General features: G+C 42.7%; 2 protein-coding genes across 2 annotated transcripts in view; one reads left to right on the forward strand and one right to left on the reverse strand.

The window, feature by feature from the left end:
* Positions 1-14,059, reverse strand: part of LOC134159372 (high mobility group protein HMGI-C-like) — a 131,180-nt gene extending 117,121 nt beyond the window's left edge. Inside the window, exon 1 of the mRNA XM_062610219.1 lies at positions 13,832-14,059. The gene's annotated coding sequence lies outside the window, so the exon portion shown is untranslated. The remainder of the gene's footprint in view (positions 1-13,831) is intronic.
* Positions 14,060-14,148: 89 nt separating this feature from the next.
* Positions 14,149-27,483, forward strand: part of CACNA2D2 (calcium voltage-gated channel auxiliary subunit alpha2delta 2) — a 233,437-nt gene continuing 220,102 nt past the window's right edge. Inside the window, exon 1 of the mRNA XM_062610205.1 lies at positions 14,149-14,158. The gene's annotated coding sequence lies outside the window, so the exon portion shown is untranslated. The remainder of the gene's footprint in view (positions 14,159-27,483) is intronic.

Below are 27,483 nucleotides of genomic sequence, written 5' to 3' on the forward strand. Positions count from 1 at the left end.
AGGGAAACAGCCAAGCAGTATTTTTTGCAAGGGCATGCAGCAAACCAGAAGCAGAAACAGTTAAAATTCAAGCTTCTGAAATCCACTCCCATCCATTAGAATACATGGCCTGTAATCTAAGTGTAGTGCAATGGTCCAGTTGATAAGCTTTTTACAACAGAGATGACAAAGTGGAAACTATCGTCTCTTCAATGTGCTGCCTTGTGGCCAGGAGAGGATCCTGCTGTAAATTTTTATGTGTATTTTTTTTTAACTACAAAGATTTGGCTGCCTCCCCCTGAACAATAAAACAGAAAAAGAGGACAAATTGGATTTGTCAGCTCACAAACCAGACAGTATTTGACCTCCCTGCTCCTTTCTTGTAGGTCCATGAGAGCCACAAGACTTGTGTGGGAATCATTGCAAGAGGCAGGCACAGCAGCACTGCCAGCAGTGAACAGTTTGTGTCAGGATGGGGACATCACAACAGTCAGCGATGACTTAGACCTGCTGCAGAACGGAGTGAACCTGAGCAGTGGTGACTTTGCTGTACCAGACCCAGTGTAAATAGGACAGAAAGTCCTACATAACTATGTAAAAAAGGTCCTTATGGAGCCATCCCCTATCCTAGCAACCCGGCCTAAGGACTGGTGGCTTCCCTTTTGCATTGCACTTGGAGAAAGGTGCAGATGGATTGTCCTAAAGCATGAAATGACAGACCAAGGTCAAGTACTTTGCAAAGCCAAATGAGGCAATGGGATTATTTTGAAAATTCATTCAAGAATGCAACTTGTGGATATTCTAGGTGTGACATCGACAGATAAAATCATTATCTGCCCTGGAGAACAGCAGCCAGGAAAAGGATTATCAAAGAAGTATATATATGAGCTACCCAAGCACATTTCACTGCCATGAGATCTCAGTTTCCAGTTCACATGCTCCCAAGGGCTATTTATTCTTTTTAAAAGAATTGTTAGGCAAAACTGGGAGCCTGCAGAAGGGGAAAAAAAATTACAGATACAATCAGCTCTCTCTCTTGCAGCTGCTTGTATTTACAGGAATAAACAGTCCTGAGTGTTAAAGGATGGGCGGATCCAGAAAAAACAGAGCTGGGGAAAAGCTTTCACCTGAGCCTCTAGCAAAATGGGGGATTTTCAGCAGAGCTCCTGGAATAGGGGTGCCCCATTGGACTTCACACCTCAAAAGCAACACAACCCCTTGTCCTCTCTTCTGCTCTGAGACCTCACTGAAGTAACTCCAATGCTTCTCACAAACCTGCCACAGAGCAGAAGATACACAAGGTGTCATGCTGCAAATGCAAGAGATGCAATGACAACAGCACATGAGGAGGCCAAAGGAGTAGCACACATGGTGTGTGTCTTGACATCTGTGCAGTGTTCTACAGCAAGAGGCAGACACTTTAGCTTATAGAGCCTGGGACAAGGTGTCTTGAGGAACCTGACTCAGGCTGAAACACACACTACAAAGTGAAGGAGAGAAAAGGCCAGAGGCTGTTTCCCAGCATATTTCCAAGTCACTGAAATGCTAAAGAAAGAAAGTATTTTACACAAACTTGGAGATACAGAGGTAATAAATGTTTTGCAGTTCTATCCCTGCTCTGTTTCCTACCCATGACATGTTTTGGTGCCACTGGCAAGCTGAAGGAGCCTGAAAGCACCTCCCTCCAACCACCAGCAATTGCTCTCTCTCAAGCCTGCAGAGTCAGCAGTCTTAAAGCAGCTACAGAAGAGCATGTGACAACAAAGTAAAAGTTAATTTGCTGCAGTGTGATATTTAACCAGAAGAAAATAGCAGAGCAGGGCCCTAGTTTTGGGACTGTTACCCACAATCCCTTGCAGATGACAGCAGTGACAGAGTGTCAGCTTCCATATGCTGTATTACAGTGACACTTGCCATGCTAAACGCTGATTAGAATTAAAATGGAAGTGACATCTCTGTGCATTACTCTGCCATTAATCTTGATGCCCTGTGTTTTATGTTGACAGGGCGCTTCTGCGGGGGGAGCCTGAAAAGACACGGGGTTGTAGGGTTTTTTTGCAGTTGTAATTATAGAAGCAAATGTGGTTCTGAACGTCAAGTGTAACAGGGAATTACAGGCCTCTTGGTTATCTCAGAAAGAAGACAAGATCTCTAGTGCCACTCATTGGACAGAGAACCCAGTTCCAGAAAATACTTGTATGACTTGTGTGCAGACAATTCTTGCCACTAAAATGGAAATTTGATGTGACATTACCATGAGTTTATTTAAATGTTTGATGCAGGTGCCTGCAAATCACACTGTTACTGACTATACCATAATTGTGTACACAAGTGATTCACAACTGGAGCATGGTTGATTAGAAAATGAGACCTAGGAGATGAGATTCTTCCTAATTGCAGCAGAGTGGCTGAATGGAGAAGTTCACCTTCAGGGAAAGGTATGCACTGAACAGAGTACTGTTCCAAGCCTATGGAAGGGCTCAGTAACATCAAACATCCTGGGTCACTGAAGAACACTACTGCAAAGACACAAGCCTTTTAGACTCATTTTGACAGCGCCCAAGCACTGGATTAAAGCTAAGACTCCAAAGCAGCCCAAAACATAGATTCAGAGAATGGTTTGGGTTGGACGGACCTTAAAGCTCATAGAATTCCAACCCCCTGCCACAGGCAGGGACACCTTCCACTAGACAAGGTTGCTCCAAGCCCTGTCCAGCCTGGTCTTGAACACTGCCAGGGATGGGGCAGCTACAATAGATCCTCTCTTCTCTGGTCTACTTCCTTACTGAGTTCTATTGAAGTCCATTTCTTGGGAAAACACCAAAACACGCCTTTCAGGTGGGGCAGGTATTTTAAAAGCTCAGCAGCAGTCTTTTACTGAGGATGTTATCCATCATCCACTACAAAACTGGAGCAGCCAAAACTCATCCTGCCTTAGATTAGGGCCTTTGTCTGACCTGTTTTTGCAAGTCAAGGGTCTTAGGTCCACCTGCAGAACTACAGTCCAGAATGGGGAGTGGAAAACGTTTAAGCTGTGTCTGATTTTCTTGAAATCACCTTCTTTCAGCTCATTGGAAAACATTTTCTTTTTAAAAAAAAACCCAAACAGGAAAACTGCACATCAGTTCAGGCTAAAACTACAATTGAAATATTTTCCCCCTTTGTACGCTACAAGATCAGCTTACACAGCAAAAGGCAACAACAAATCTTATGAATTACTATTGCATGAAGGAGAAATACAACCGTCAGAGTGAAGTGCTCTGCCCTCCTAGCTGAGATGCCTTGCAGAGCTTCCTGATCCCAAGCGCAGAAGCTTGGTGGGATGCATCCATCAGATTCCATCAGTTCATAGGGGCTAGCTCACACCCTGATAGCTCTCCTTTGCTCCATCAGGAAGCGGTGACATGGTCACAGTACTGGAGTCATTCTCTAGCCCACCTGCTTGTCCTTACCAGCAGATCAGATTCAAGGAAATTGTTAGACGCCTGCTTCCCTTTTGCCTATTCCTGTACATGCTGCATGATTTAGGTGCTCAGGTATGAGCACATACGTATGCCATTTGCCAAAACAGGCTGAATTCCAGAATTAAAACTATAAAAATCACCAGGAAATGTTCTATCAAAATTTCTAGCCCTGACCTTCACTCTGCCCCAAGCCCCCCATCTCTCTTCTTTCTACAGAAGCATTCCCACCCAGGCTCCAGGCATGATGGATAGCTTCCCTCTCCCTTATCTCATCCCTACAACATTAAGGCATAACGAGGGGCTTGGAGGGGAGGGAAGAAGATGCCTGTAGTGCCTGTAAAGTTGAAGATAACGTTTAAGCTTTGTTACACCGAGGAGGCTGCGTTAAGCTCCCACGACCTTGAGCAAGAGCTGCAGCTTGGGTTCCTCTCCTAAAGACTCTAATAAAGTGAAAAATTGTTTCAATACAAAATGTGATATTGGGACATTGTTCGTGCATATATTGAGCTTAAGTCAAATATTCTGTGTCCTCAAAGCTGACTGATTAATAATTAGAAGCAGAAATTCTGCCTTTACTCTAATGTGTTTAGGAAAACTGATGGATTTAATTTTTTTATCAGCCCAAAGTAAGAAAATATAATCTTTCTTAAAGTATCTAATACAACAATGCAGAATAATTAGTTTCTATGAAAACAGGCATAATGGGACAGAATAATAAATCACTTTGTGTTTTGTATCTGTCCGTCTGATGGAGAAGATTTACTATACAGTGTAGTGCATGATGGTGTGGGAAATATCAGGCAATAGAAGAAAACTATAAGGGATAAAGTATTTCCAGCTGTGCATTATAAAGGAGCATTTCATCTCTTGACAAAGCCTCAGGGATAGGTCCAAGTAATTATCAGGCTAAAAGCAGCCCCTCTCAGGATTACAACTTGCAAAAATATTTTAGCCCCTAAAGCTCCAGTTCTGCATCCTCCATGGTCATTTACTTCAATAGACCTGTGCACATAAGAGTTTTACTCTGTCCTTTTCTTCCATCTCTTTTGGTGCCACTAATAACCTGAAAGGGGCTGTTCCATGCTCTTCTCACTTGGGCAGCATGATCTACATTTTGTATCTGGACAAGCAAAGGCACAGTGAGATCTATTGGCATGGCCAAGGCCGTGTATCAGAGAGCTGCCTGAACCAGCATCCAAATCAAGTCCACTGCCGACAGAATTAACCCAAAGCCCTCTTAATTGAATTGCAAGGGGTAATTCACCAATCTCAGGAGAAAGTGGGGTTCTACAGCTGCCACATCTCTGTTTCACTTGTTCGAAATCGTAATTTTTCTTACTTTTCTTCAGCTTTCTTCTAGGAAAGGAGCTATAATGAAAGCAAGGAGGTTGGTATCTTTACTCTTCTCCAAGTAACATCCATCCAGGTACACCCAAACAGACTTGTTGCTGGGCATTATCATCCTACTTTTATTGTCTGCTGGTAGAATATCATCTCTGTGCTGGCTTCATTTGGATTTGATTCCAAAGGCATGATTCTGTCTGACTCCTTTTACCGCAGGTGAGTTCATTTTTATTTACTTCACCAAAGCAAAACAGGATCTATTCCTGGGGGGTTTAGTCAATACTAAATGCACAAAGAGCATTTTTCTTTGATCCTGGATTCTCCCTTTCTAGGGAGTTCTTTTGAGACCAAAAAGTGGGAAAAGCCAAGAAATTGGACAACGAAACATGTATTTGATTAGGTCTTGTTTGGAGACATTCTCATAGAGCTAGTGACCTGAAATACAGTCACATGGAGGAATTTGTGCTGTTAGATTTCAAAGTGTAACTTTCCTTACCTATTTGACTCAATTTATATGGGAAGTCCAAGGGTCTATGTAATTCTTGCTGACTTCTCTGGAACACAAGTCAGGATAGATTTATCTTTTGCTTGGTGGTGGTAAATGGTTTCCAGTCCTTCCTTCTTATAGGAGGACATCTGAGAGTCCTTCCTTTTCATGAGTTGTCAACATGCTACACACACTAGTGATCCTCAGCAATAACAGTGAGACCTTTGCTTTTAGACCACAATACTTCACAGACAAATGCATGCAAGAGGAACTTCGTCAAGAACTGATGGGTAAACTTGATCTGTAGTGAAGTACGGTATCTATTTAGTAGTACACAGCAGCAATATACAGACCTGTGCAATGATCACACCACCTAGAAACAAATACCATCTTCAGGTCAGTACACAACATCCCCCTCACTACTGGGTAAAATCCAGGCAGAGAAACTGGATGTCCCAGGTGCTGTGCAGCTTGGGCTCCATGCTGCTGCCGCACCAGGCCATGGCTTCACATGCACTGCCCCTCTGCCACATCTGGTATGGACTATCTTCATAGCTTTGAAGTGTCCAAGCTAGCAGATATTTACTTCTAACCTGGTTTTTGATGTTACAGATGTCCAGTGTCAATATAGTGTTTGGGACAGACTTTTCAGAACGTCTCCTTTTCTTTGAAGGACCCCTTGGTATTTCTTTCTCACTCTTAATGGGGGATACTTCTGGCCAAGACTTGTTTACCCTGTAAGATGTTTCCAACTCTTGGTAGCTCTTCTCAAGCTGTCACAATCAGTGTCACAGGAAAATTACCACATAACATACGTGACAAGTCACACCTACACTGCACAAAAGGCAAAATTACGCAGTGATGTGTCAAATGGATCATATTCATGTATCACCCAACACGTACAGTTCACAAAACCTGACATCTCTTCAGCAGCTAAAGGAAATGTTAAATTACAGAGCATGCAGGCTGAAGAACTGACAGGCTGTAACAGCAGCTAGCCCATTCTCAGGGCACAAACCCAGTGCCTTCCTTCCTCTACAAAGTCCATATATTCACATATAGAGATGTGAGTAATATCTATCTTTAGGTTGTGCCAGGTTATAAACAACCCAGAGAACATATCCAACCATCCATATCTGCAGGTTGTCCCTGCCTCCGTCTCTGGATAACTACCTGCTCTGCTGTGCATGAGCATTTCCCCTAGTGAAGTGACACTTGTAAAAGGCAGGCTGGGGGGGTCAACGGCTGCTGATGCTGATGTCTGGAACATCAGAGTGCCAGATCCAGCTCCCTCCTCTAGCACTGACTTTGTGGGTACTTTGGTACAAATCATGTATCTGGTCTCTCCTTGCCTCAGTTCTCCCTCTGCTAAATGAAACAGCAGAACTGCCCTGCCAAGTGAAGTATCATAAGTATGTTAAACAATGCATGTGCTCATATATTCTAACCTACATTGATGCACTCTAATATAAACAGCTCAGACAGCCCAATAAAGGCTTTACTGAGCATCTGATGAAATCAAGAAATAGATATCCATGGATTTCAGCAGGCAGTGGTTAACCCCCTGCAAGAGAACAGGTGGTGTCTTCATTGCCTTTATGGCCAAAAAATGCTTCTTGTTAGCCTTCTCCCTTGCACATTGCTCTTCCCAAAATACATCTTAAAATGTAGGAAGGATCTCAGTCGCTGACAGCTTTGAACCTAGAACTAGGCAGCTATATCAAGAAAGCAAAATAACAAGCTGCAAGCAGCAAACAGCAAAGAGACAATACTAGTTTGGAACAATGGAGGTCTGAGTTTGGTTCTCAGCTCATTCACAGATTTCCTGCATAATCTTAGATGAGACAGTTTCAGTATGCACCAGCTACTCATCTGCAAATTGAGGATGAATAATCATTCCTTTGCCCTTGCTTTCTATTTAAACTGTAAGCTCTCAGGGGCTGAGGCTTCCACTTACTGTTGACAACTCTCAAATGTTTCTCTGAATTGGAGAAAAACTGTGTTATAGATGCAGAATGTCTCTACTGTTTGTAAACAGTCTAGCCTGGGTCCACAGTAGCCACATGCACTGAGCACAGCCAATACACTACACCAGACAGTGGCACAGGCACAGCAGTTGAAGCATAGCACTGTACTAAGGAAGCAGACTCACTTCAGCAGTAGATTGTCCCAGTGTTATTTGCATAGAGCTGTGCCCTGCTGAATGAGATCCCCTTGACACAAATGTGCTTGAGAGGGCAGTGCAACAATGCTGAAGCCAGCTCTGTGAAAGTCAGCTCAGAGCTGGAAGCAATGATATTATTTAGCAATTTCAAATGTCTGGAGCATCCTGGCTCTCTCTTGCTCCTAATGAGGGAGACATAATTATACATATGGAGAGTATGAGCCCTGAGTCCAACCAGCATGTGCAGGAAATGTCAACATAAAGCTAACAATGACTATAGAGAAGCTCCCACGCACATGGTTAGTCCCAGTCTGATGGGAGCATGGAATCAGACATCACCCAAATGTTCTACTCTCACTCCCTTTCCGCCTTCAAGGACTCTTTTCCAGATCCCTCTCCTCTGACAGGAAGAGGTAGCAGAGCTCAAGTATGATGTCTTTGTTAAAGACCATTTAGAACCAAGGAGCCACTTTTGCACAGTGGATTCAAGGTTAGGTCCATGTATTTCCTAGAGACAGGCTGCATGAAGAGAAAGTGAAGCTTGAAACATCCTGTGTGAACACAGGGCTGATCATGAGTATCAAGTCGTTTCTATTCCTCTACTATAAGATATTCAAGAGCAAAGTGAAATGGCTCCTGTGGGTGGGTTTAATTTTTTAACAAGTTACCATGCAGCTCTTGTTCCAAATTTTGGGTGTTTGTCTTTGTAATGTCTATGGCAAACACTGTAATTTTCCAGCAGCCAGGTACATTGAAGGCAAAAGTACTAATAATGTGACATCATTATTTTTGTTCCATAGCAACATCCCCCCACACCCCTTACACAACAGGTTATAAGTCTGTAAAACTCTGCATTTTACAGCACTGTAAAACTCCTCCAGCTGTTATAAATATATCGTTTAAAGCACTTGCATTTAAAAAAAAATGAAACAGAAAAATACACTGAAAAGTTCAATGCTTTTTCTTCTCTGCATTCAATTGCATTAACTTTTTCCCTGCTGGTCTCTCAGACTCACTGCTGGGCTGGCAGATTTCCACAGAAACCTGGGGAGCATTCAAGATGGATGCAGGCTGTTTGTTGGTACAAAAGCATCTATTTTACCATGTAATGTCCAGTGAGGGTGAACTTTCACTAAAAGGATGCATCTTACTTACATACCCACATGGCAGGTGTATGTTATCTAGTTGGATCCAGGGCCACTGGCCATGGTTTTGTTAAGATGGAATCCACTGTGGTGCTGTAAGATGGGACAATATAGTCACTGGTATAGCTGCTTCCTAATTGCTGACAAACAGACTAGTGCTGTGGCTACTGGTTATAACTCCACTTTATGTCCCATTAAAGTTCTCAGCAAAGCACTTAATCCTACTGGGAATCTTTTATTTAGTCAACCATCAGGTGGGGCAAGCCTTCACCAAAGCACAAGGTAAGGCCAGAGGAAGAGGCTATACAGCAGCACAGGTCCACATCCTGCGGAGAGCTTGCCTTAGGACAGCATGACCACTTGGCAATCCCCTTGTTTTCAGTGATGCTTCTATTAAAAGAGCTCTTTCATTTCTGTTTTGGGTGTGTTGGTTCAAGCAGTGTCTATGAAATAATGACTTAAACATGCAGGTTTTGAAGCTCTTAAAAGTTTTGCCATGAAATTTAATTAAATTTGGGAAAGATACTTCAGGTCCAACAGGTATCCATGGAGTTTTTCCAAGCCCAGAGATGAAAATCTCAGCCTGAGCTGAGTGGAAACAGAAGCTAACAGTAGCCCTCAATCATCAGTGCTTCCCATAGTAAAGAAGCCCTTCAAGTCTCTCGAAGAATACTGTCTGTTGCTGCTTCTGTTGAGGTCAGACACTCCAGAGCAGGGACTGGCTCTCAGTCTGTATGGTGCTGAGTGTACTGAGAGCCCTGATCTCAGCCACAAACCTAAGGGTGTTGCTAGAACATAAGTAAAACCAGTATTAAATAATCACAGGTGAGCTCTACCTGCCAATTCAGACATGCTCTAAACAGGAAGCCTCATTGTACTGGGCTGTGGATTTTACCATCTCCAGTGAGGCTTCTGATTTTTCCCTTTTTATGCATATTAATTACATTTTTCTTGCCAGTGCTTGAAGCCATCGTGACAGTGTATCGGGTAATGACAGAATAATTGTTTGTTTCATTGATCATTATAAACCATTCTGCATCTCTGCACGATTTATAGCATTTAAAATACTCTCTCCTTTCCTCTCCACTCCCCTGCCGTGGGGGCAGCTGAGTAGATCAAAAGCCCACTGGCTATGAGCAATCCAATTAACAATGACAGAAAAGAAAAAAAAAACACTTTGGGAATGATTGAGTCCTTACACCGTTTCTTTGATGGTTCCCTATTGATCCTTTCAAGCCACAACGAACATAGATATGAAACAGAATTGTGAAGAAATGAAAGTGCAGGAATAACAACGAAGAGGAAGGAAGGAATGCTGGAATGCAAGGAATGGGCTTTTTCATTCAAATTCAGACTTTGCCACCAAGATGTTGTGCTAGCATACCAGGATGCCAGTGTTACATTGCTGGGACAGGACCACAGGCAACTGCAGCACTCTGGTGCTTAGCCTGCAGTCTAACAGCACACTGATGCCCTACCATAAGCAACATCCTTCTGTAGATTAATCAGAGCAGCTGATGGAGGCATAGCTCACTGTTACAGCAGCCTACTGTGACATTGGCCCCATGTCCCATGACAGAAAAAGCTGAAGCTATCCATTACAACTGAAGCCTTATCCAGCCATTCACTTCCTGCCAGCTGGACTGAGATCCTTTTATATGTGCATTCCACTAATGTTCTAGATGCTTTATCTACAGTTTACCCGATGGGCACTTACCCAACCACTAAATAACCCATCCAACTTCCTACTTACACGGTTTTGCCCCAGTCCTCCAGAAAAAAACACCAGGCACCATCATAAAGGCAGTACAGTATTGACACCAAGAATTTTTATGCATTTATATCTGAAATTACAGCAATTTTCTCTGTAGAATCAGGGTTTTCAGCAGCAAGGTGTAAGTAGATGTCAGCATGTCATAAGCACCCTGCTATTCACACACAGCTAAACAGTATGAGGTGCCCCAGCAGAATGAGAAGGGGATCACAGTACAGAATAGGCATATAATCACTGGAATAGGTGGTGCTTGCCTGACTCCTACCTGGTAATACCAGAAGAGACAGGAAATGGCTCATTTACATACCTGAAAATTCACGAGAGTGTTCTGGGACTGTCAAGGAAACAACTAAGACATTAACAGGGAGCTGGAAGAGGTCTCTTATTAACAAATAGATAAATATTGAAGTGGATAAGGAGATGCTGGATTTTTTCCTGCCTTTTCAGCAAATTGGTTCAGAGAGGAGAGGAGAAGTGAGGGAAGTTTCCCCTTAGCCATTTTTTTTCAGGTTACTGAACCACGAGATAGAAATCTAGTAATGCAGAGGACTAAGGCAGGAAGAACTCCTTGGAAGCCTTATTCCACCTGATATTGTGATGCAAATGATAGAATGGGGCACTCCTGAGATGGTTCCTCTCCACAAGTATATCTACAGTGAAGTGAGGAATGTGACTGTGGCCCATGTTGGCATTCTTCAGTTAGTTCAAATTTAGACAGCATACAGAGCAAAAGCAATGCAAACACAAGCACAGTGTGGCTTTACCCTATGCAGCGTTCTTATTAAAGACTGCAGCTCCTGTGAAATGCCTGCATTATGACCCCATTTTGACTGCCATCTGGCTGAAGATGGCTTGGTTACACCTATACACCACGGTCAGAAGGCAGGGCAAAATTCCAGATGGAACTTTGATATTCACAGTATGCACTGAAAATATTAAAAGAAAAGCTTGTCATCATGCTCCTCTGGCCTTCCAGGATGTGCCATCATGGCACATTTGGATATTGGCTCATTTTGAATGTTGCTCCCAGTTCCCAATCACTCTTACATTCAGGATGAACATCTTACATGGGTTTACTTCATCAAGCCCTGATTTTTCACATTCCTTTACTTTCAAAAAAAGAAGGAAAAAAAAAAAAATCAACTCTTTTCCAAGGTTTACTTTTCCTGCCACAAGACACTGGCATGACAATCAAGAAATCCAAGCTATGAGCACCAGACAGAAGATTTTCTCTGAAATACAGTACTACTTTATAGCAATCAATAAAGCACTAGAGTAAACCCAAGCCTGCAGTGGAAATTCTCCCAGCTAAAACTGAGCTTACCATCAGCTAAGATGCCATCACTGGAGGACTTAAAAGCATACATCAGAGAAGAAAGTATTCAGTTACTGCATCAGTTACATCAATTTCTGGTTGCCTTTGAAAACTCCAATCTGCTAAATATTCCCTGTCCATTGTCTGTTTCCCTCTCCTTGCTCACGAAGAGAAAGGACAATAAAGGCTTCTGAAATTCTACAGAATAGACATGTCTGCAAAATCTCCCTGTTGAGTACATGTAGCACTTCTCAACAAAGTGAGCTGGTGCCATCAAATAGGAAGACGCTTTGGAGGGAAGGGTCCCAAGCATAGAAGACTCCCATTTATTCCGTTCGGCTACTTAAAACAATACCAGAGTCATAAAGAAGTCTCAGGAAACAGCACGAATCAAACCCTGTTGGTTTGAATTCAGTGGAAGGGAAATTTCAGTCCCTTGAATGGTTTCATAATGCATCAGGGCACATCAGAAGCGAAGGAAACAGTCTGGCAGAATTGCATTAATTTTCATGAACCCAGCAGCCCTGGAAAATCATGAAAACTGCAACATAATGAAAGCCTGCAAGGGAAAAACCTGCCCTCTTCTTCACTGCTGGAGAATCTGAATGCGGATTCCATCAAAGGAGAGAATCTGAGAAACCACAGCAGGAATAAAAATTAACCCTTTGGCTCATGGGACTGCAGCATAGAGGAGTCACCATTCTTCCAGTCACTAGTCTGCCAAAAGAGATAAACTCCTGTATGAGAGCTGGCCATCTCTATGCAATTAGACCTTAGCACTCTGCATGATACAATGAACTGCTGCCAGCAGGAATTAAGGAAGACATTTTCTTCTATCTCCACAGTATTCATCTTCTGCCCTCATTTCTCAGTCTGTCACACTGATTTTTAGTAGGAACGGGATGCATGTGTTAGATTGATAATGTCCTAGCTGGATGAACGATGCTCCCAACAAAACAAACAAAAATACAGTTCCTCGCTCTTTTGCGTGGTGACAAAAAACATACATCAAACCTGTGTGCAGACTCCTTCCAGATTGTGTAAATGGGCCTATCCTTTCACGTATTTCAGTCTCCTGTATTTTATTCAGTAGTTGCACCCCTAAATACAAAAAGCAGGAATTGTCTACATGTTACTTCTATTGATCCTGAACAGAAGACTGACTTAAATTCTGAAAACGATCCTAACACATTGGATTTACATATTAACTATTTCATGCCTACCTCATACTACTATATTGTGATGAAGAAAGTTACACCACCGACTGTAAGCACAGACTGCATTCTGTAGGGCCTACAAACGTACCTTGGTTTCATTCCTGCTTCTGCTGGTTTGAAGCAGCCAGCAATTAGCTAACAGCAGTTGCTCTTCCGGGAGCTTTGCTGACATCATCTCCAATGCCAGGGAACAAACAAAGCTCTTTTTGCAGGATAAAAAGCACAACATGCATTGAGGTTGTTGTTGTTAAACAAAAATAACCAAGCTAATTTCAGCTTCATTTAAAAGCATGGGAAATAATCATTGCTCAGTGAATGGGAAAAGGACAAAATCAGTATAGAGAAAAATCATTTGCAGGGTCATGAGAGACTTCTACAAGCAACAAGCACTGAAACTATTTTTAATATTACTCAACATTGCCCTTTAAATATCTACTGCTCCCTAGTACAAGGGTTTGGGAATCTTTCAGTTTCATCAATTTCTTTCATTTTCTCCCCTTCATCTCTTACAATAAAGATTTGCAGTTAAATGACGTCATTTATAAAGCATTGATTGATCAAGTGACCTGCTCTCCTCAAAAGAATTTAGCCCCCCTTGGAAACCCACTCAGAACAGCAGATCATCACCACACTCAATGCTGTCCATTTACAAGGAAGAGACATCCCTGATTTAACTGGCAGATGTGCAAGTGAGACCCAGAGAAACTGCCAGCCTTGCTTCAGTTTATCTAGAGTGCTAATCAGGGAGAAGGGATTCTAGCCACAGCCACTATCCAATGCCTTAACCAGAAAACCAATGTTTTCACAAGACTTTGATCTTAATCACACTGGAACGAGCCCAGAACTGCTTCACTGTCTCAGTACAGCGCGCCTGGAGATACCATTGTAACCCTAAAGATGATTTTGCTCAGAATGATCAGCTTTCTGCTGACCACAGCCTACCTCATTTGCTTTCCTCCTGGTCACCACATTTCCCATCTGCTGACCTCCAGAAGAGCCTTCTCAGGAGCAGAACACTGGGATTTCTCACTGCCCTGCACTTCAAACAGAAACACTGCTCACAAACAGGCATTTACCATAACCCCAAGGTGCACGAGGCCTCTCGTGACCTCCCACCCGCGCCACAAAGCAGGAGCTAGACTCAACCCCTTCAACAGCTCAAAACAGAGCATGGGCTTGGCATTTGAGCTACAGGAACACCCCCAGACAGGGCACGGATCACAGAACAGCTGCCTTGTTTAAAGGCCTGATATCAACCTCACCCACCAGGTATTCTACTATGGTTATTCTCCTGTTTCCAAGGGAGACACAGCTAACCTTCATAAGGGTGGACTGGTTTCATCCTTTCCCTTAGGAAGACTACTGCTCCTCATCCCCCCTCCTTCCAAAGGCCCTGAGAGAGGCTTCTCAGTCAGGGGCCCTGTCTCCTTTGTACTCACCAAACCCATACAGCAACACAGCTCTGCCCCTCCAAAGCTCGCTGCTGGTTCTGCTGCCTGCTCTTCTCCCTTCCACCACTGCTGTAAACTCATGACAAGCCTGATCAGCTCCCCTCAGTGCCGCCATAGCCTTCCACCCTTCAGGTGGTTCCTGGACAGCTGCTCTCCCCCAAACCCCCTGCCTCATGGCTTTCCTGCTTTTAAAGGGTTGCCCCCACATGGCCTCAGGGCTGATCCCTTAGAGGGGCTGTGCCCCTCAGACCTTCTTATTGCTCAGGTGGCTGCTTGCCTCAGCATTTGGGAACCTTTTCCCTCTCTCTGAGCAGCTATTCCCTTGCTGTTCCGGAACATTCTCTCTCTTTCTGAGGGGCTGTTCTCCTCACTGTTGTAGATCCTGCCCTCTGTTTCTGGGCCTTTGTTCCCCTCACTGTGCACAAGGCTCCTTGTCCATCCCTGAGGAGCTGTTCCCCTCACAGTGCTGGGGCTCTCTGCCTGTCTCTGAGGCACCATTCCTCTCATGGTGCCGGAGTGCTGTGGTGAGCTGCCCCTACCAAGACAGGAGAAGAAACCCACCCAACAGCTGGACCCTGACATGGAGAGGGGCCGGCGCTGCTTCTCAGCTTGGGAATGGGAGCCTCCAGGTGTGTTTGCTGTGAGATGTCCTCTCCCAGGTGAGGAAGGCAGGAAGCTGAGCGGCACGGGGTAGGCGGGAAGCTGAGGGGCACGGGGTAGGCGGGAAGCTGAGGGGCACGGGGTAGGCGGGAAGCTGAGGGGCACGGGGTAGGCGGGAAGCTGAGGGGCACGGGGTAGGCGGGAAGCTGAGGGGGCACGGGGCAGGCCCTCAGGCAGGAAGGGGTGTGCAGCGTAAGGGCTGGGTAAGTGTAAGTGGGTGTCCGTCGGGGGGGGAATGACCATGTGTTCATTTAATTTTATGAAAATTTATGTATATTTATGTAAATTGATGTTAAGTAGATTCTACTGATTCTCTGGTTTCAAGTTTTGGAAGGTATGTGCTAATGCATATAATGCACACTTAAAGCTCTCCCTCGAGGCACTCTAACCCAGTCAGTACGTTACTACACACACAGAAAATGTGCTTTTAGGTGAGCCAGAAAACTGAGGTATCCTCAACTGTTTAAGGTTTTAACATAGCTGTTAGGTGTATTTCAGCTAATATTGTGGCCAAATTCCACTGAGTATAGTTACACCTCAGTCTACCTACTCAGCTCTCCCACTGGCTTTACCTGGTAAAATGTATTTCTGTTTTCTCCTGGCATGCAGTATTAAATATCTACTGCTATCCCGGAGAGTAATACATGGATTGGCTGTTTCCCATGTCCGGAATGTGCCAGTCCTTGAGCTGGGAAGGTTTAAGGGAGCGTGTGTGTCCCATCTCTGCCTCGAAGGACCATGGAAGGGTCAATTAGATAGTACCAATTTTAATTTGCATGATGAGTTTTCTCCTGCTTCACTCTTGTTTTGTCAAGGTGCCCAAAATGGCTTCAATTTCTAGAGGGGCTTGTTCTAAGCCTAGAAATGTTTGTGAACTTGATTTGTAGCTCTCTCTATATAGCAATGCCTGACTATATGGATGTATGGAAAGTGACTCTCTAACCAAATAATCAATGGATGTTGTTAGGTTACTGAATTAAGGCTGTGACAGAATTCAGGTGGTAAGGAAAAGCTCTGTAATGATTGTTCTGCTAAATATGTCTTCAAACATGCAGCAGAACCCATTCAAGCTTCCTTTCAGAGCTGGGACCAATAGGTAGCAATACTCAGAAACTATCAGGAGCTGGATGTGGCAGAGGGCTACAAAAGACCCCATCAAGTGCTGTTGAAGGTGACATGAGCAGAGCACAGCCTCTTGTAAACTGAAGAGAACTTCTCTGTTGTCTCATCCATTGCAGTTGAAATAAATTACAAACAATACAGAGTTGAAGGATTTGATTTGATTCAGAGTTTCAGAGCAAATATTAAATAGCCTAGAAAGTGGAGTGTATGCCATGTTTTATATTCATAAGCGTGTTTTTTTCTATGTGCATTAATTTAGTCACATAATGAGTGACTAAAATCTTCCCTTTTCCCCAAAGCACTTTTAAAAATTACTACTAAATTTCCAGATATTCCTATGTGCTCTCTAAAAGGAAATAAAAATGCAATTAAAGGGAATGCTAATTTCCTCAGGACTAGAACACACAAGAGAATGGATCACGGCTCTGTGTTTGCTCCCAGTCTGCTTAGTAGGTCTGGGCAAATTGGCTCTCCATGCTTGTTTCCCTTCTTCTAAAATTGAGGTAATGTCTCTAACCTTCAGAAGGCGTTTTAAGACTTAAATGGTGAAAAGTGTTGTTGAAGTGTTAGATACTATTAATGGTTGTCAGGATTTTAATTGAAAATTTTAAAAGATAAGAGTTTAGACATCAGAAATTAAGGCTGTACCGATAACTGCAGATCCTGTGTCAAGCACTTCTTTCTTCTACGAAACGGCTTACAAAGCAAATTGTTCTGATGGTATGTCTGCAGTGTGTGAACCAGGGTGATGCTTTCCAATGAAAAAAGGAAATTAGTCTTTGTTTCTGTGAAAGTCTTTGCTGCTTAAAGGAGATACACTTTGGGTTATTTTCCTTAAAGAACAATCTTAAGTTACTGATTTGTTCATTACAGACTACTTCTGCATGTTTTCATTGTAGAAGACATTCCCCTAGTTCAGAGATTTTCGTAATCAGCATCTTCAGTATTTGTAAAAATCACTTTTTCCAGCTTTTGAACTTTCATATTCTGAAAACATGTTTAAAGAAGCCAGAATTCACCTATTAAAGTGAACAGCTCTCTCATGTGTAATGGCAGTAGAGAAAGCCTGAGAACTGTATGGATTGCCACAGGTGAAAGAGGGTTGATCTTCCTGCCTTCACTAGATAAGTGGAAATTTCTGATTAGAGAGATAGTACTTTCCTGGCAACTGAGGCATGATTTGGTCTAAATTATTTAATAATAGTCATTGGTATTGACACTTCTCATAATTTTATTATGTCTGGAAATATTTAGTGGTTTTATTAAATTGATATAATCTGGAGTCAGATTACCTCAGCTTTTATCTTTCAAGAGGGTGTATTTCCAAACTTGATGATAGCAAAATAAGAAGCTTGCAGATGTGTTCAGTATGTGCTATTAAATGCTGAAAGTCATAAAGGGCTATGAAGAAGCTCTGGTATGTGTACACGTTTGTGTGTAACAATTTTATGACAAATGAAGCTGGTCCCCTGGAATAGAAAAGTAAGCTCTGCCGTGGTGTTGTGTTGTGTAGTTGTGTTGTCTGCCTTGGTCAGTACAACCATATTTGCCTTTGTAAAGAGGAGTCAGCAGGAACTACAGCTTTCCCTGGCATCCTCTTGGATGCTGTAGCCTCCTCAGACTCTTCCCCAGGGATTCTCATTCAAAGGTTGACAGAAAACTTGAATGCTGCTAAAATAATTTTTCCATTTCTTCACTGGAATAATTTTCACAGTGACTAAAATACTCTTGCACAAGTCATAATCTTTTATGAGATGTGTCTTGGATTATTGCACTGATATGCAATATATTAAAAGGATTTGCCTCTGATTGTGATTGGCCTCCATCCTGGCCAACACAGCAGGGTTTGAGCTTGATTCTTTAGAATTAACAACTGCAAGCTGCTGTTGTGGGAGTTCAGGCTCCCTCAAGCCCATATTCTCTGGTTGGGCACAGAGGGGACTTGTAACAGATGCTCTCCCCTAGGTTACACCATGACATTTTTTTGATCCTTAGAATCATAGAATCCTTCAGGTTGAAAAAGACCTTTGTGATCATTGAGTCCTTCCCCTGCTGGTTTGTTCCTTAGACATTCCCATGTGTTTACTCATGGAATGGTGTTGCCCTGGAGTGTCATCTGTGACATTTTGCTGGAACAGAGAAGCGGTTTATTTCACAGGTTTGTCCTTTCAAGAGTTTAAGGATGCATGTGTATTAAATGTGAATCGGTGTAAAAGAGATTACCACTGCAATGGTAATGCTGGGCTAAATTACCCCTGGAGCCGAGAGCCAGAATCTGTATGATTCTAGTCCTTTGGCTCATTCTTTGGCATTTCCTTGAGCAAATATCTAGCCTAACACACCAGATCATTCAGCATGGGCCCTAAAGAAAAGCAATCATCCCCATAGATCTTTGGAGCCATCTGCTTTCTGAAGGGATATCCCTATCCTCAGATTTAGGAAGTGATCATCATGTCTGCATAAATCCAATGGCCTTAGCTTAGCATCTAACTTGCATCCAAACTGTATTGTTGAGAGCATAGCTTCATGGTACACAGGGGCACAGGTTCTCTGCACATTTCAGCTGATTTCTCTGGGTCATAGTCTTCCCTGTCCTAGTACAGTGCACTCCATCTCTCAACCTCATTTTTTCTGTTTGTAAAATCTGGTGTGTCCCTACTCTACCAAAGAATGCACTGGAAAGACCTAAATAGAAAGGCTAATAATGCTCTCTATTTTACTCACCTCCCAGGGGTCTAGGAGAGTTAATATCTGCACAGTGCTTTGGCAAGTATAAAAGCGCTTAGCTTCATTATATATTGATTTATGTACAAGAAAACTGCACAAAATAATAAAACATGCAATGTACTTAAAATGCACTGTAGGCAGAGGAGAGAAACATCCTAAATCTAACCTTAAAATATGGTGCAAGTCATGTGAATGAAGTACAGCTAGGTGGGCTTCCCATCAAATCCAGCACAAATGGGAAAAGGTCCTATATTTGGAAATAGCACAGGGCCCAAAGGGGGCTATGTCTAGATGAGAATTCCCATGTGGAGACAGAGACATGAATTAAATTAGAACACATATTAGAGCTCTGGGCCAGATTCAGATCCTCACTGCACCAAAGTAAACCTGAGAAACACCAGCAAGTCACTGATGTAACACCAGCATGAGTGAAAGGAGAATCAATCCATGGGTAATAAGAGCAGCATCCGTGCCTGCCTGGGGTTTCATCCTGTGCTTTGTCCTAATTATGAGTAGTTTAATGGCATGCTAAAATACAAAACAGATTTATGAGCCATTGCCATCTCCCTCTGCACTGTTACAGCTGACTCAACAGTACTCTTACTCCTTGGCTAGAAGGTCAACTTAGGTTTTATTAAGCTAGGGCTGGAGCTCAGACTCAAAGACATGCTGTCTTACTGAATGCTTCTGCTAGGATAAATGCTAAACTGAAAGTCCCATCTGGTCTCTCCATGTCCTGTCCAGATGGATATTTAAGATTCCACAGGACGTCTTGAATAGAGGATAATCCTGTACATATATACATATATATAGGCAGTGTTTTTCCTTCATTATCAAAGACTTGGACCAGCTAGTATTTGAAGTCAGTTGAATTAAGTCTATATTTTCTTGCAAAACTAGTATCTTTCTGGAGTGGAAATACTGAACCTGGAAAATGAAAGAGGCAATATTATGTGTTGATCATTGAAGAAAATATGGAAAAACACTGGTAAGATTACTGTATGCTACTGCTTGAAGACTATTTACTAACTATAGTATACCTGTAACAGTGCATTGCCTTCTGGGGAAAGAAAATGGGATGATGCACAAAGCAGATGATTGGCCACAAGATTTCCTGGATTCTCTTCTCGGTGTTGCCACTAATGGACTGTAGGCAAGTTTTTTCATCTGTGTCTCCATACTATGACCTGTAAATAACAATAGTAATAATTTGCTGTTTCTAAGCCTGACTGTGAAACTTGACCCTCCACTGTTAACAAAACGTTACGTTTCTGAAGTGAGAAGAGGGATGGGTTCAGCTGCATCTTCACTCTGAGCTGCAGATTACCAGAAAGCAGAAAGACGTCTCAAAAGAAAATACATGACAATTCTCTTGTTTCTTATACATTCCCTCACTGCCACCCCAAGGAAACAGTTCTGTTCCAGTTCTTTCATTCTATGCTTGGCAAAAATCACAGTCACTTTCTAGTGAAACCTTATAGTCCAGCCTTCCAACGTGTGCAGCTTTTTCCTCAGCAGATGCTTGTCTTTTAGAGGAATGCTGCAAATTGACTTGCTCTCTGCCTTCACTGCAGCAGCCTTTCTTGGGGCAAAATTTTCACTTGCTTTAAGCAGGAATTTGCTTGAAGAGTTAAGTCAAGACTGGCACTTGCCCATCTGAGAGGAGTTCACGCACACTCTGAGAAGAGACGCTGGTCACTGCATCAGAAGTTAACACCTTGGGGCTTGGATCCAATAGTTTGTTAGTGAATTTCTCAGCTTCTGCTGGAGAAGATGCTGGTTGGATAGGATTGACTGAAGAACTGTCGCATTATATTATGTCCATATATTGTGACAGGAAAACTTCAGGGTGATGACAGTGAAACAACTTTGTCATAAAATTGATTCAGTTCTTTTGCACTGCTGGGATGCAAGCATAAAATCAGTGGACAGATAGAAGGGTTGAAGAGTCTTTTACCCTTAACTCTTACTTTTCATGGGACATCAGATGTGCACCATAGTGTTTAATACACCTGATAGAGTTATATTCCCATCTATCCCAGTATTTTCTTTTTTTTTTTTGTCTGGGTCAAGGCTAAGTCAAAATAAGTTATTTTAGGGATAATGTGGGAAAGTTAGAAGTGGGCACGGCATCCACAGCCCTCTGGATCCAACACCTGAAATGTCACATGTCTGCTGGCCCCTGATCTGGCAATAGACTGTAGCAATACTGCTGCTCCTGGCATCAGCATCTCCCTGCTCATTGCCAAAGCTGGAGTTCTGTAAACAGATCTCATCCTGGCATATGTTATATTGCCATACAGGCAACACTGTTCTAACTGATTAATAACAAGCAGCTTGATAGGATTTGGGGAGACACTGGAGTAATTAGTCAGATAAGGCCAGGTTTCTTTGTACTGTACTTTCACGGATGACAAAAGCTTTCCCCCTGAAGAGTTTCACTGATAAATCTGTATATAATAATAATATTAAAAGCTTTTTGCTAAAATGCAAGTTAAATATTCCTTTAGGGATTAAGAGGAAAGAAAGTGTTCAAGCCCTGGTACTAATGGGAGGCCAAGAGAATGGAAGAGGAGACGAAGATATGTCAAAGCTGTGCTGCTTGGAAAGGACTTGCTTTTCTGCCTGTGCTGATAGCAAGGTTTGGGATTTAATCTCTTAACAGACAGCAAGTTCATCTTGGTAGGCACATTGGCAGGGCTGACTGTTCAGTGCTTACAGCCTGGGCTGCCCATGCATCACCAGAGCAAAATGTGCTGATTTCCTTTGGCAAGACAATGAGGCTGATGGCTGCTCTAAACTGGACCCTTCTCTGCCCTTGCATGGAGTTGCTCCCACTTAACACTGATCCAGAGATCAACAACATACAGACTGTATGGGGCAAGTTTCAGATTCCACATAGCTGGCTATTTAGCTGCTGGTGGCAGTGGGATCATAAATACTGAATATTCCTTATTCATCTTCCCAGCAGGCATAGTTTCTGTTAGCTGCAGTGAGAAATTGAGTGTGGGTTTGACTCTTACAGAATAACTGACCAGGTATAAAACAAAAAAAGAGTAGAAGGCTACAAATGTTGCCAAAGTGACAGCTGCTCATTTACTAAAAATATCTTCTAATATTGCAGGAACTTTTAAAATAATCTAATTTATATGGAATATTCCTCACTTAATTGAAACTGTCTCTTTTTTTTATTAAATAGAAAGGTTACAGAAAAGTATATTGATGCTTTGAGAGCGATTCCTCTCAGGAGCACGCTGACTATTACGGATACGATTTTACATGATGCAAGCCCCTAAATGCCAACAGTGATATGAGGAAACCTGCAGATTCTTGTAATTGTAAATGCAATAGACAAGGGTTTGGGCTATTGCCTCCCCTTTCTAGAGATCACTGTTGCAAAGCTCAAAGTGTTGTTTAGCCCTTGGTGTTCCCGTTTATTTCCACAGCTTTTTCTGAAAGCAGAAGTTTGAAAAATGAAAGTCCTTCAAGAATAATCACTCTCTAAACACTTAATGCTGCTGTGACAGCACTGTCTATCAACCTTTTCCAATTAGCCGAGACTGGAGGCAGATTAGTTCTTGAATGCAGCACTGAGAGGTGTCAGGGTGTATATTAATGGACCACAGGAGCTGACTTCTGACCATAATTCTGACTGCATTGGATGGCGCATAAAATGGAAACAGCAGCTCTCCTGCCTAGAGATACAGGACTAAGTAGTTACTGTGAGCTACCCTTGGGTATATCTCATAGGTCTGAGTGATCTACAAACCTGTCAAGTATAAAATATGTCATCCTCATTCTTCTATATGGATGGGGAAGTTGAGGTGTGGAGAGGTTAATAGATTGCCTAAGGTCATGCTGTTCTTTGGCAGACCTCAGAATAGCACCCATGCCTTCTGTCTCTAGTTTATGGACACATGCATACATTCAAGCCCTAGCCACAAAGTCTGTTGAACAAACTTTTTCCCTTTTGTGATCTTTGAGGCCTGGTTGACACATGCCTTCATGATCATTGGTGTTGAAAAATTAGCAGGCTTTAAAATCTTTTATAGAGTAATTGCCTTCGTTAGAGCAGAGAGGTGGTTTCCCCCAGTCAGCAAGATGTTGATGTTCAGATCCACAGTAGAGCAAGGCTTGTAGCGATCCTTGCATCAAGAGTTTGCTTTTCAGTTCTGTAGTGCAGGCTTCTGTCACTTGAGCTAACAGGGTAACACTGCTTTGACAGGTGATCCTGGCATTAAAGGATGCAGAAATAAAGGATAAAGAAATAATCAGATGCACACTTTCAGGAAGTTTCACAATCATGACTGAGGATAGGTAACACAGGAGGGATGGCTGCAGTTTCAGGTCTGTGCTCTAGTTCCCTTGTTCTTGGTCAGTTTTCTCCCTCCTTTCCAGGTCTCTGCCCTCACACAGCTTTACCCACACATCTCACCTTTACCCACACATCTTGGCCTATAACCTGACTTCTTCCTTCTGCACTCCTAGCCAGTCCTGGGACTCATTCTCCCACTCTTTGTGTTTCTTAGTTTGCCATTCTAACTCTGGTCCCTCCTGTTAACCTTACTACACTTCTCCTGGAGATGGCAAAAGACATCACATGTGAGAAAGAGACATCACAAGACATTCATATGTGAGAAAGATCTGAGCAATCTTAACTGCAGGCATTGCTAACAGTAATACATATTTATATTTTTAGGCACACAATATTCCTTCAGAAGAATTAGATCTAAAGATTACAGGACATTAAATGACCAAAATAATTCAATCTGATGATAAGAGAATAGAAGATAGATGGCATAAGAGGCAAATGCTGTAGGGGGAAAAAGCATACAACAAAGGCAATAAACAAACCACAGCGTGACAAAGGCAGATTGAATGCCATCCTTGGGCAGTCTTATACAAACCACTAGAAAGAATTGTATTCTGGGCCCCTTCTTATTGAACAGACAGATATTACTTGGTTTCTTTCAGATAATGCTTATAATTGCTCTGTGACTGCTGTTCTGGAATTTTGGAAGCTTATTTTCTGCCTCAGTATTTTGTATTGGAGGGACAAGAAGAATGAGATGTGGTCTGACCAGAGGACCAGGTTCTGGGAGCTCTCTAACCCAGCCCTGAAACAGACTTTCACTGCATTCTGGACTAATGACCTAGTGTCAATGTCTTCAGCTTAAGTTTTCTGAGGCAGAGATAGCAGTACTGGGCAAACTGCTGCAGAAGGGTATTGCACCAAGACTCATTCATGTTGAGTAGGATGACACTGCAGTGTCATCCTGTTCTGTAGCAGGCTTCTCCTGCTGGCTTTGATAGGAAAGGTAGTCATAATCTGCACCACTGCTTGCTTCCAAGAAACTATTGCACTGCTGAGCAAAGATGAGGCTGCAGTCCCTGTACCTACTGTGTTGCTTTTATTAGGACTACTACATCAGAGCCTTGGTGACCAGACAAAAAACAGGGCATAGCTGAAATGGTTCCAGGGAAAGGAAGCATCACAGAGAAGATAATAGCAAAGCAAAGTGTAAATTCCAGCTTTCATATGTCTCAAGCTACTGCTGTAACTACCAGGCCAGATTTGTGAGCGCTCTGACGGTTCTTTCTCTCAGGAATGCAAGAACAAGGATGGAATTAAAAGCTGGCTGTCAGTGGGAGAATATAAGCCACCAGGCCAGTGATACTTTGTAGTTGGGTTGTTGTTTTTTGGACTGGAGCCATAACCTGTTTTATACTGATGAAAGATGTGGGGTTTACACTTTGTATAGCCCACTACTGAATGGGCATAAATAACATAAACTGTGCAAGGGCTGCTTGTATAATATTGGAGGGATCAAATCTGATTGCACAGGGCCAGTTTGGTCTGTGTGCTCTCCTTAATCTCCGGTAGAAAATGCAGTAAAGATACCAAACCAAAGGGAACTTTTGGATGTGAATTCTGATTACTGCAGACCAAGCTACAATGTATGGGGCACATAAAACTGTCATCAAACCCATCCAAACAGTACTTTTTCATTATATTGTTTGCAGGTGGATCTGGTGAGAGTGGACAGAAGCATCCAGGGGTTTCTGCTCACTTCTGAGATGGGACAACCCACTTTTAAATAATTTCTTTTACATATTCAGCAGTACTTATACTGGCTTTTAGTACTGCAGTTTCTCACACCACCTGTTTCTTTTTGCTTCAAGAGACTACTTGGGATTTAATTGCAGCAGTCTGTAGACAGAGTACAGGGCAGACACTGAGCCATATTCAGAGGCTGGGTCTTACTAGACAACGGAAGAGTCTCCTCCCCAGTGCCAGGAATGCACACAGAAGTAACCAACTAGTGCTCCTACATTGCCAAGAAGAATAAAAGAGCACATTTGCTAAGAAGAGAAACTTACAAATACTAAAGGGATAAAAGTATAATATAAGAACATTAGTAGTTGCGCAATGTGGATCCTAGTAACAACTGAACATTTTATAGCAGATATTATGCAAATCAAAATTGTCAACTAATTATAAATATTGGCTTCTTTTATATAAGGAAACTGCTGTCCAAAGCTAGTATGTTCAAGTTGTCACTAAATAAGCCCCAGTTAGAGCTACTGACCATGGAGGATTAGGTTTAGACACAGTTATTCCTGCTTTGGGCCAAGGAGTGTGCTAGATACTCTTTCAAGGTCTCTTCCAGTCTTAATTTCCAAGACTTAGTAATGTCCATGCTTTTACATGGGAACTTTCTGGAGTTTCTGGAACAGTGAATAATGTATTTACGTTTCCCAGGGGCATACTAAGAAGTTAAATCAAGTAATATTATCCAGCTTTGCTATTCAAATAATGTTAGAGCTCTGAATTTCACCAGCTGGGTTAAAAATGACAAATTCAGAATTTTTCAGGTTTGCCTTCTGGATTCTGATACTATGAAGTTCACATGGCTGTATGGGAACCCTGAGGACGAGGAAATTTCTTTTTTCCCCTTAACAGAACCTCTAGACACCTCACAATATAACAAAAATTGCCACCACTGTTCATAATCTGTTGAGATCCCTGTGAGATGGTAAAGAGGCAAAACATACTGTATCCAACAGCTACCAAGGGACTGTGTGGGCTTTGGCACATCGGACTTTCCTTTATTGCTAATGAAATGGTCTGAGGACAGCTCTGTGTGCCTGTAGAGGTGCTCAGAGCACTCACCTGCATGGGTTTAAGGCAAACTTTCTTAGGCCACTGCTCCCCTTTGGCTGAGGAAATCAAAACTGGAGAGGGTTGAACCCCTAAACTGAAGTATACTACCCATCGCTATAGCAATTTTTAACCCTGTCAAGAAAGGTGGCCCAAAAGAGGGATGTGAGTGGTAGTCCAGCCGAGATCTTTCTCATGTCACTTTTCTGTGCACACGCTTTCGTCAGGCGTCCAAATCCCAGGCTGCAGTCCATATCTCCCACAGGTCTCCTCCACTGCTTCCTGCCAAGCCTTGTACATAGCCAGCTGCTAGTGGGCTGCCTCCATTCAGGCCATGTTCCTGTAGGAAGCCCTTGACAAACTAATACTGTAACTGCCAAAGAGCGTATCATTTTCCAGCAGTTCAAGAGAGGCTGAGCAGTAATGAGGAAACCTGTTAATTACTGTTGGAGTGGGATTTTGCTGGGGAAGTAGAGAGAATGAAACTGGTTGATCTGAGCTAATTTGCAGACATGGGCCAGCTGTTGTCTATGAGCTACGTATGCACAGTTCACAGATCTCTGGAGTGAGATGTCTTCATGCCTTGGAGACAACACCAAAGTGAGCGTTGTACCTTAACCTCACCCTGCCAAGTGGTATCTGGATAGACAATGCATACTGAGAGTTGGGCTTCTTTTAGGATAAGTGTCCCTGCCCAGCTTTAAGCAAATCTCTTAATGTCCAGCAGAGAAGCATGTGACCTGCTCTTGTCAGCCATTTAGAAATGTAGAATTGTGCATGGATAATGTTAATGGATAAAAACACTAAGAATATGCAGAAAGATGTCATAACCCTTTTGGAGGGAATCTGTGCAAGAAAGATCAATCTATGAGAGATGGGAATGGAGTAAAGCTGTCTTAAGGAGAATGACAATGACAAAACCAAGCTACAAGCATGCACAAGGTGTCACTGGCTTCTCATTATTGCTATTGGGTAATAGCATTTGGGATCAGGATCCCCTGAACTCAGCTCTGCAGGCTGTCCTTGCCCTGATGAGTTTACAAGCTGAGAAATCAGGTTCATGCTGACTTATGTTTAAAAAATGTGAACCTAATAAATTACCAGGTTCAAATAATTTGCATTCCAGTGGGATAAGGGAGCTCCCAACTTGCTGGATGCTGACACTAGAGTTGTACTTTCTGCACTATCAGTAATGGGCGTAAGCTCAGTCTTTGTATGCCTCCTACAATCTAATATTTACACTTCTTGAGTGGCACCAGAATCTTGTTTCACCACCAGGCCTTTTAACAACACTCCTGCTAGTTCTCCCTTATGACTCCTGACTGTGCTAACTAGTATGTGCAATGTGGCATATTTTAGGGACATAGGCAAGGGGCAGCAGACAAGCCAGTGCAAGTGAAATGTTTTGTATTGCTAGCAATTTGTTCATGTTTGAGGATCTCAACCCAGCTTAAAAATGAAGAGAGTTATCA

This window comes from Pezoporus occidentalis, unplaced genomic scaffold (assembly GCF_034315485.1).
Source record: "Pezoporus occidentalis ecotype Australia unplaced genomic scaffold, CSIRO_AGI_Poc_V1 ctg145, whole genome shotgun sequence".
NCBI lineage: Eukaryota > Metazoa > Chordata > Aves > Psittaciformes > Psittacidae > Pezoporus > Pezoporus occidentalis.